General features: G+C 42.6%; 1 long non-coding RNA gene across 1 annotated transcript; it reads left to right on the forward strand.

The window, feature by feature from the left end:
- The first annotated feature begins 217 nt into the window (after positions 1-217).
- On the forward strand, positions 218-5,141 carry LOC123335092. The gene is made up of 2 exons (XR_006553404.1): positions 218-759; positions 4,994-5,141. It is a non-coding gene; the product is annotated as an uncharacterized LOC123335092 (long non-coding RNA).
- Positions 5,142-9,657: the final 4,516 nt, after the last annotated feature.

Below are 9,657 nucleotides of genomic sequence, written 5' to 3' on the forward strand. Positions count from 1 at the left end.
GGACTGCAAGGAGATCCAACCAGTCCATTCTGAAGGAGATCAGACCTGGGTTTCTTTGGAAGGAATGATGCTAAAGCTGAAACTCCAGTACTTTGGCCACCTGATGCAAAGAGCTCACTCATTTGAAAAGACTCTGATGCTGGGTAAGATTGAAGGCAGGAGGAGAAGGGGATGACAGAGGATGAGGCAGTTGGATGGCCTCACCAACTCAATGGACATGAGTTTGGGTAGGATCTGGGTGTTGGTGATGGACAGGGAAGCCTGGCGTGCTGCAGTTCATGGGGTCGCAAAGAGTCAAACTGAGTGACTAAGTCAAGAAATCACCTGAAGCAAGATTAAAGGGACTAGAGAAGCTCATCAAGATTAGGAGACCTGAGATGAGACTAAGTAGTGAAAGCCCTGCTCACGCCCTAATCTTGTCAGAGACCCCACCTCTGACCTATCTTCATCAAGTTCTCTGGAGTTGAGACATGTAGTTTTTCAATGCAGAAGCTCAGTGTGTCTCTCTAAGCCTGGCAAAGCAATAAAGCTATCCTTTTCTGCTTTACCCACAACTCTTTCCCTGGGATTTGATTCAGCACCAGAGTACAGAGAGGCTGAGCTTTCAGTAACAACCTCACTTCTCTGATAGATCTAAGAAGAATTGTTGATTTTTCAGTTTGTTCTGCTTTTTCATTTGTTGGGATGGAGTGATGACTTCTAAGACCCTTACATGCTGGATTGGAAGCTTGAAGTATAGCCCCATTCTCTCTGGTCAAGGTAAGACATCAGCACCAAACACTGAACTTCAGGAGGGCCTGAGGGTAAGGTGAGCAGGGTCCTGGAACAGACAGAACAACAAGTGGACCCTGCTTCCTCTAGGCTTGGGCTGTAACAGGTTTTGTCAGCACAAGTGCTGAAGTGTGTGTGTGTGTGTTTGGGTTGGGGTGGGAGGTTGGACGGATGGGTGTCCTAGAAGGTCTGTATAAGTATCTTGCTTTTTCTTCCTTTATTTCAGTATCAGATGGCTTTGTCTGATGTTGATGTTCTGTGTTTATATGTTCTGTGTTTATGTTCAACAGAAGAACATCAAGGTCTAGTCCTAAGTTGGCTGATGGTGTCAGGTCAGTTTCAAGTTGTCAGAGGCTGCTTTTATCTTTCCTGGTATTTCTCACCATCAGTTCAGTTCAGTTCAGTCACTCAGTCGTGTCCAACTCTTTGTGACCCCATGAATCGCAGCACGCCAGACCTCCCTGTCCACCACCAACTTCCGGAGTTCACCCAAACTCACGTCCATCGAGTCAGTGATGCCATCCAGCCATCTAATCCTCTGTTGTCCCCTTCTCCTCCTGCCCCCAATCCCTCCCAGCATCAGAGTCTTTTCCAATGAGTCATCTCTTTGCATGAGGTGGCCAAAGTACTGGAGTTTCAGCTTTAGCATCATTCCTTCCAAAGAAATCCCAGGGCTGATCTCCTTCAGAATGGACTGGATGGATCTCCTTGCAGTCCAAGGGGCTCTCAAGAGTCTTCTCCAACACCACAGTTCAAAAGCATCAATTCTTCAGTACTCAGCTTTCTTCACAGTCCAACTCTCACATCCATACATGACCACTGGAAAAACCATAGCCTTGACTAGAAGGACGTTTGTTGGCAAAGTAATGTCTCTGCTTTTCAATATGCTATCTAGGTTAGTCATAACTTTCCTTCTAAGGAGTAAGCGTCTTTTAATTTCATGGCTGCAGTCACCATAGGCAGTGATTTTGGAGCCCCAAAAAATAAAGCCTGACACTGTTTCCACTGTTTCCCCATCTATTTCCCATGAAGTGATGGAACCAGATGCCATGATCTTTGTTTTCTGAATGTTGAGTTTTAAGCCAACTTTTTCACTCTCCTCTTTCACCTTCATCAAGAGGCTTTTTAGTTCCTCTTTACTTTCTGTCATAAGGGTGGTATCATCTGCATATCTGAGGTTATAGATATTTCTCCCCACAATCTGGATTCCAGCTTGTGCTTCTTCCAGCCCAGCGTTTCGCATGATGTACTCTGCATAGAAGTTAAATAAGCAGAGTGACAATATACAGCCTTGACGTACTTCTTTTGCTATTTGGAACCAGTCTGTTCCTGACCTGCATACAAATTTCTCAAGAGGCAGGTCAGGTGGTCTGGTATTCCCATCTCTTTCAGAATTTTCCACAGTTTATTGTGATCCACACAGTCAAAAGCTTTGGCATAGTCAATAAAGCAGAAATAGATGTTTTTCTGGAAGTCTCTTGCTTTTTCGATGATCCAGCAGATGTTGGCAATTTGGTCTCCGGTTCCTCTGCTTTTTCTAAAACCAGCTTGAGCATCTGGAAGTTCACGGTTCACGTATTGCTGAAGACTGGCTTGGAGAATTTTGAGCACTACTTTACTAGCATGTAGATCAGATCAGATCAGTCGCTCAGTCGTGTCCGACTCTCTGCGACCCCATGAATCGCAGCACGCCAGGCCTCCCTGTCCATCACCAACTCCCGGAGTTCACCCAGACTCATGTCCATCGAGTCAGTGATGCCATCCAGCCATCTCATCCTCTGTCATTCCCTTGTCCTCCTGCCCCCAATCCCTCCCAGCATCAGGGTCTTTTCCAATGAATCAACTCTTCACATGAGGTGGCCAAAGTACTGGAGTTTCAGCTTTAGCATCATTCCTTCCAAAGAAATCCCAGGGCTGATCTGTAAGATGAGTGCAATTGTGCGGTAGTTTGAGCATTCTTTGGCATTGCCTTTCTTTGGGATTGGAATGAAAACTGACCTTTTCCAGTCCTGTCGCCACTGCTGAGTTTTCCAAATTTGCTGTCATATTGAGTGCAGCACTTTCACAGCATCATCTTTCGGGATTTGAAATAGCTCAACTGAAATTCCATCACCTCCACTAGCTTTGTTTGTAGTGATGCTTGCTAAGGCCCACTTGACTTCACATTCCAGGATGTCTGGCTCTAGGTGAGTGATCACACCATTGTGATTATCTGGGTCGTGAAGATCTTTTTTGTACAGTTCTTCTGTGTATTCTTGCCACCTCTTCTTAATATCTTCTGCTTCTGTTAGGTCCATACCATTTCTGTCCTTTATTGTGCCCATCTTTGCATGAAATGTTCCCTTGGTATCTCTAATGTTCTTGAAGAGATCTCTAGTCTTTCCCATTCTGTTGTTTTCCTCTATTTCTTTGCATTGATCGCTGAGGGAGGCTTTCTTATCTCTTCTTGCTATTCTTTGGAACTCTGCATTCAGATGCTTATATCTTTCCTTTTCTCCTTTGCCTTTCGCTTTCTCTTCTTTTCACAGCTATTTGTAAGGCCTCCCCAGACAGCCATTTTGCTTTTTTTGCATTTCTTCTCACCATAGTGAATGTTAAAATAATTTGTTTACTATTTAGAAAATAAACAAACCTCTTTACTTATATTTCAAAATAAAGAGTAAGGAGTTGAAAGTAAGCATGTAAACCAAGGTATATGTTCACCTTGAACTGACAAGGTAAAGATCTTTTAAAGAAATTGCAAAGATTAATCTTTGAATATAATATCTGTTTATCAAAGACACCCATGTATAAAGCAAACAGATAAATGACAAATTGGTAAATTTTGTTAATTTTTGACCAAAAGAGAGATCAATTAACATCTCTAATATATAAAGAGCTACTAAAGAGAGACATAACATTTTGACAAGAATGTGGACAGAAATTCATGGGAGAAATAGAAATGGCCCCAAAAGATGAAAAACTAGAATCTTTATTGATTATTCTTTTTAATTTGAGGTATCTTTCCACTTATCAAATTATTTCTGGTTGAAGAACTAATTCTTTTACCTGGAGATGAAGAGGGAATGGAGCTGGCTGCTGCTCTGATGGACCCCAGAGATACAGCCCATTCGGGGTTTGTGTTCATAATATGCTCCCAGCAGATGCCTCTGCTCTCTGGAAATTATGAATCATAGTAGTATTCAAATCACCAACAGAAATCACAGCCATTTACAGATTACTTGCAATTGTTGCAGACACCTTGAAATAGTGTTTGTTACTTCTTTGAAATCATGTCATTTATTATGCTTACTGTTATATCTTTTTAATTTACTATCTAATAAGTACATATTGGGCTTCCCTGGTGACTCAATGGTAAAGAATCTGCCTGCCAATGCAAGAGATGTGGGCTTAATCCCTTGGTTGGGAAAATCTCCTGGCAAAGAAATGGAAACCCACTCCAGTATTCTTGCCTGCCTGGGAAATCCCACTGACAGAGGAGCTTGGAGGGCTACAGTCCATGGGGTCACAAAAGAATCAGACATGGCTTAGCGACTAAACAACAAGTACGTGTTACTATTTGGCTGAACCACATAGAATTACTAACGGTTTTAAGACCATTTTGACATTCAAAAATGGCCCACCTAAATAAAATCTGTTTTAATTTTTGATAACCATGCATTAGTATAATACTTTCCTTTGTATATGGAGGGTGCATCATGTGGCATGCATGATCTTAGTTCCTTAATCAGGGATCAGTCTTATGCCCATTGCATTGGGAGCACAGAGTCTTAACCATTGAACTACCAGGGAAGTCCCAATACTATGTATTTTCAACGTATCTCAAACATTTTGAGAGGGCATACGTGGTACAAAAAGGGTTAAGGTCCCTTCTTTCTGTGCAATGGTGCTCCTATTTGGTTGCCCATTACAGTCACTGCTGCTGCTGCTGCTGCTAAGTCGCTTCAGTTGTGTCTGACTCTGTGCAACCCCGTAGACGGCAGCCCACCAGCCCACCAGGCTCTCCCGTCCCTGGGATTCTCCAGGCAAGAACACTAGAGTGGGTTGCCATTTCCTTATTAATGCTTTTAGTGAAGTCTTTCAGTTGTGTCTGACTCTTTGAGACCCCATGGACTATACAGTCCATGGAATTCTCTGGCCAGAATACTGGAGAAGGTAGCCTTTCCCTTCTCCAGGGGATCTTCCTGACTCAGGAATTGAACTGGGATCTTTTGCATTGCAGGTGGATTCCTCACCAACTGAGCCATCAGGGATATCTGGATCTCAAATGGGAACTTTTGATTTTAATTGCTCTGGGTTATGGCCAAAGCAACTTGTAAAAGATATTTATGTCATTCATGTGATGGATAAAGAAGATGTGGTATATATACATACAATGGGATATTGCTCAGTCATAAAACAGAATGAAAATATTGCCATTTGCAGCAATATGGATGGACCTAGAAATTATCATACTTAGTGAAGTAAGTCAGGCAGAAAAAGACAAATATATATCACATCACTTAATATGTGGAAGCTTAAAAAATATAATACAAGTCAACTTATTTTACAAAACAGAACAGACTCACAGAAATAGAAAGCAAACTTATAGTTTCCAAAAGGGAAAGGGAAAGGGGAGGGATAAATTAGGATTGTGGGATTAATAGATACACACTACTATATATAAAATAAATAACAAGGGTTTACTGTATAGCACACAGAACTATATATCATGTCAGTATCTTATAATAACCTATAACGCAAAAGAGTCCAAAGATGCACACCTCAAACTGATCCAGTATTGTAAATCTTCTGTTGCTGCTGCTGCGTCGCTTCAGTCGTGTCTGACTCTGCGCGACCCCATAGATGGCAGCCTACCAGGCTCCCCCGTCCCTGGGATTCTCCAGGCAAGAACACTGGAGTGGGTTGCCATTTCCTTCTCCAATGCATGAAAGTGAAAAGTGAAAGTGAAGTCGCTCAGTCCTGTCCGACTCTTCACGAGCCCATGGACTGCAGCCCACCAGGCTCTTCCGTCCATGGGATTTTCCAGGCAAGAGTACTGGAGTGGGGTGCCATCTCCTTCTCCGATTGTAAATCTTCAGTTCAATACAAAATAAATAAAAGATATCCATGTGATTCTGACCCACAGCTAAAGTTTGGAACCATTGCTTGCAATGACCTCTTCCCCATCCCCTTCAAATTCCACAGCAGGGTGAGCAAACTGAAATGACTCACTAAATCAACTAAGATAGCAGCAGAGTACAGTGTAGACCCCTCTTCGCAGAAGTGAAGTGAAGTGAAGTCGCTCAGTCGTGTCCGACTCTTTGTGACCCCATGGACTGTAGCCTATCAGGCTCCTCCGTCCATGGGATTTTCCAGGCAAGGGTACTGGAGTGGGTTATCATTTCCTTCTCCAGGGGATCTTCCCAACCTAGGAATCGAACTCTGGTCTCTGGCATTGCAGGCAGATGCTTTACCATCTGAGCCACCTGGGAAGCTCTCTTCCTAGAACACACTGTAAACAGACTGGAGAAATCTTTTCATTTTGGGAGGTTTAATTTTTTAATTTTTTTTTGTTTAATTGGTTTTTTGTTTTGGTGGGGGGTGGTTTGGCCACACCGCACAGCATGAGAGATTTTAGTTCCCCAACCAGGGATAGAACCTGCAGTGGAAGCACAGATTCTTAACCACTGGACTGCCAGGGAAATCTCGATCAATGGATCTTTTCAAGTTGACTGTTTAAAATCACCCAGGTTGCTTGCTGATGGAGCAGATTTGGAGGTCTATCTTCAGAGATTCTGAGTACATCAAGTGTAGGATCAGGAAGTCATTTGTCCAAACACCTGCAGGGAGGTGGTAGTGCAGGTGAGCCACCCATGTTTAGAGAAGCACTGCTTCAGGAGTGCTTGGTTCAGGCTCCATGCAAAGCCTGCCCCAGTGCCTTCTACTCAGTAAGCCCCTTTCACTCTTCACTTAGAAGCTGAGTGCCTCCCATGGCCATGCTGTCTCGGTTGTCTCTCACTAGCTTTCTGCTGCCTCAGTGTGTGGGATGTCTGGAGAAAGGAAAAGTACTAAATCCCAAGGGAAAAACCCCATTCACCACTGCTTACATTTTTTTGCTTGTGCTAAGTAGCTTCAAAAGTTTACTTTTGAGACCCCATGGACAGTAGCCTACCAGGCTCCGCCGTCCATGGGATTTTCCAGGCAAGAATACTGGAGTGGGCCGCCATTTCCTTCTCCAGGGGATCTTACCAACCCAGGAATCAAACCCAGGTCTCCTGCATTGCAGACAGACTCTTCACCATCTGAGCCACCAGGGAAGACAAAGGAGCTTACAAAAGGCTTACCCTTTCTTTAGAAAAATTTACCAATGACCAGGTAGTACCAGCTCTGTTCTCTCCATAGGCTTTCATTCCCAAAGAAATTAGGGAAGAGATTATAGAACAATTATGCTATTTATTCCACCAAAATAGTGTAACTTCTGGTCTCACTAGTATTTTTAGCTAGGAGAAGCAGTAGAGTATGTTTAGCATACTTATTCTAGCTTCTAGAATACTTATTCTAGCATACTTATTTTGGCTTCGCTGGTGGCTCAGACGGTGAAATGTCTGCCTGAAATGCGGGAGACCCAGTTCGTTCGCTGGGTTGGGAAGATCCCCTGGAGAAGGAAATGGCAACCAGCTCCAGTACTCTTGCCTGGAAAATCCCATGGAGAGAGGAGCCTGGTAAATTACGGTCCATGGGGTCGCAAAGAGTCAGACACAACTGAGGGACTTCACTTTCTTTTATCTGCAAAATGTTTTTCTTTGTTTAGAACATTGAAGAAAGATATCTTTCAATGACTTCTTTGATAAATGTTTTTTTTTTTTTTCCAATTATTATAAGCTTCTGTTTTTCTACCTCTACAATGCCTTTAGTCATTATGGATATATATCACAGCACAAATATTATCCAGTAATTTTTTGGAAAAAGCAAGGGTTCTATTAATAGCCATAATGATGGGAAAACACATTTAGAAATCTCCATTTGTCCTCTCACTTCCAGTTTGTTTCCTCTAATTCACTACGTCAGTGAGTAAAACAGCCTCACTTGGAACTAAGATTCCTTAATTTTCTGCTAGGCAGATTTCTTATCTTTCTGGGACAGACATTGTCTGGCTCTAATCAGATTGTTGACTGAGAAAACAAGAGCTTAGAGAGAGACTGAATAACATTCAAAACAAGCAAACAAATAAAAAAGCCTAGGAAAACATGAGTACTCTCCCTAAAGAAAAAAAAAAGAGTACACATAAACTAAGTAAACTATTTTTTTTCCCTCAAGAATGTCATTTCTTGACTGAGCCAGATCATTATTTGGGAGATATAATAGCCATTGAATATCTTGTACTAAAATTTTTAAAAATCTGGTTACATTTTTAAACTTTTTATAGATTGAAATCTGTGTGTGAGTTATAGCTATAACTGTGTATCCTTCCTTTTACACAGGTCAAATAAGTTTAGACTATAAACAATCAAAGCAAAACCAGTTGGTTACTAAAATTTATTAGCAGGAACAAGGGGTAGTCTTAGGAAACAAACCTTAAATACAGAATTTCATGGGAATGAAAGTTGGTCAGATGATATGCCCCTTAAAGTTTTATATGGTTTAATTAATCTTTGCTAAATTCTTAAAGAAGCAAATGCATTTTGGATTTTAGGGAGGCTCCAAATGACAGAAATGTTATTGGAATTCCTTGAAGGGCCCAGCAGGATGCGAAGAGTTGACTCATTGGAAAAGACTCTGATGCTGGGAGGGATTGGGGGCAGGAGGAAAAGGGGATGACAGAGGATGAGATGGCTGGATGGCATCACTGACCCAATGGATGCGAGTTCGAGTGAACTCCGGGAGATGGTGATGGACAGGGAGGCCTGGCGTGCTGCGATTCATGGGGTCACAAAGAGTTGGACACGACTGAGCGACTGAACTGAACTGAAGTTGCTTCAATCATGTCCAACTCTTTGCCACATTATGAACCATTGCCCTCCAGGATCCTCGGTCCATGGGATTCTGCAGGCAAGAATACTGCAGTGAGTTGCCATGCCCTCCTCCAGGGGATCTTCCCGACCCAGGGATTGAACCCATATCTCTTAAATCTTTGCTGCACTGGCAGGCAGGTTCTTTATTACTAGTGCCACCTGGGAAGCCCTAGAAATACTGAAGTACTGACAAAAAGTCAATACGGCTTATCTTAAGAGGGTTAAGATAAGAGAAGAAAAGAAGAAAGGAAATAAAAAAGATATTTGCTAATTTATGTCTATATAACACAAACATGTATAACAAAATAAGGAAATACTTGTAACAATTTTAGTCCTCATTTCTGTGACCAGTTGTGTGGTTGTAGCTGGCATTTATCACTACTTTCTACTTCCCATCCCGTATTCTCTTTGCTTCAGCAAAGCACCTCAGCTGGTCACTGTGCTTTAGCTGGCAGAGTAAGCTTAACTTTCATTCTTTTTTTTTTTATTTACTCTGCTGCATCAGGTCTTAGTTGCAGCACATGAGATCTTCACTGCGCCAAGCGGGATCTTTTATTGTGGTGCACGGACTCTCTAGTTGTGGCACACAGGCTTCAGAACTTGCAAGGTTAGTTGCTGTACAGCATGTGGGATCTTAGTTCCCTGACCGGAATCAAACCCACATCCTCTGCATTGGGTGCACAGAGTCTTAACCAATGCATTACCAGGGAAGTCCCCTTACTTCTAGTAAATGCTAAGGAAGGTACAAGACTAAGTTCATCCACCTTCTGTCCTCTCCCTAGCTCTCCGGACCAGTCTTTGCCTCCAGCTCCTCCCATCTCCTCCAGCCCTGCACTCAGTGCCTGCCATCCTACTTTCTTCCCTAAGTAAGTACCTGTGTACTGCTCTCTCC

This window comes from Bubalus bubalis, chromosome 9 (genome assembly GCF_019923935.1).
Source record: "Bubalus bubalis isolate 160015118507 breed Murrah chromosome 9, NDDB_SH_1, whole genome shotgun sequence".
NCBI classification, from domain to species: Eukaryota; Metazoa; Chordata; class Mammalia; order Artiodactyla; family Bovidae; genus Bubalus; species Bubalus bubalis.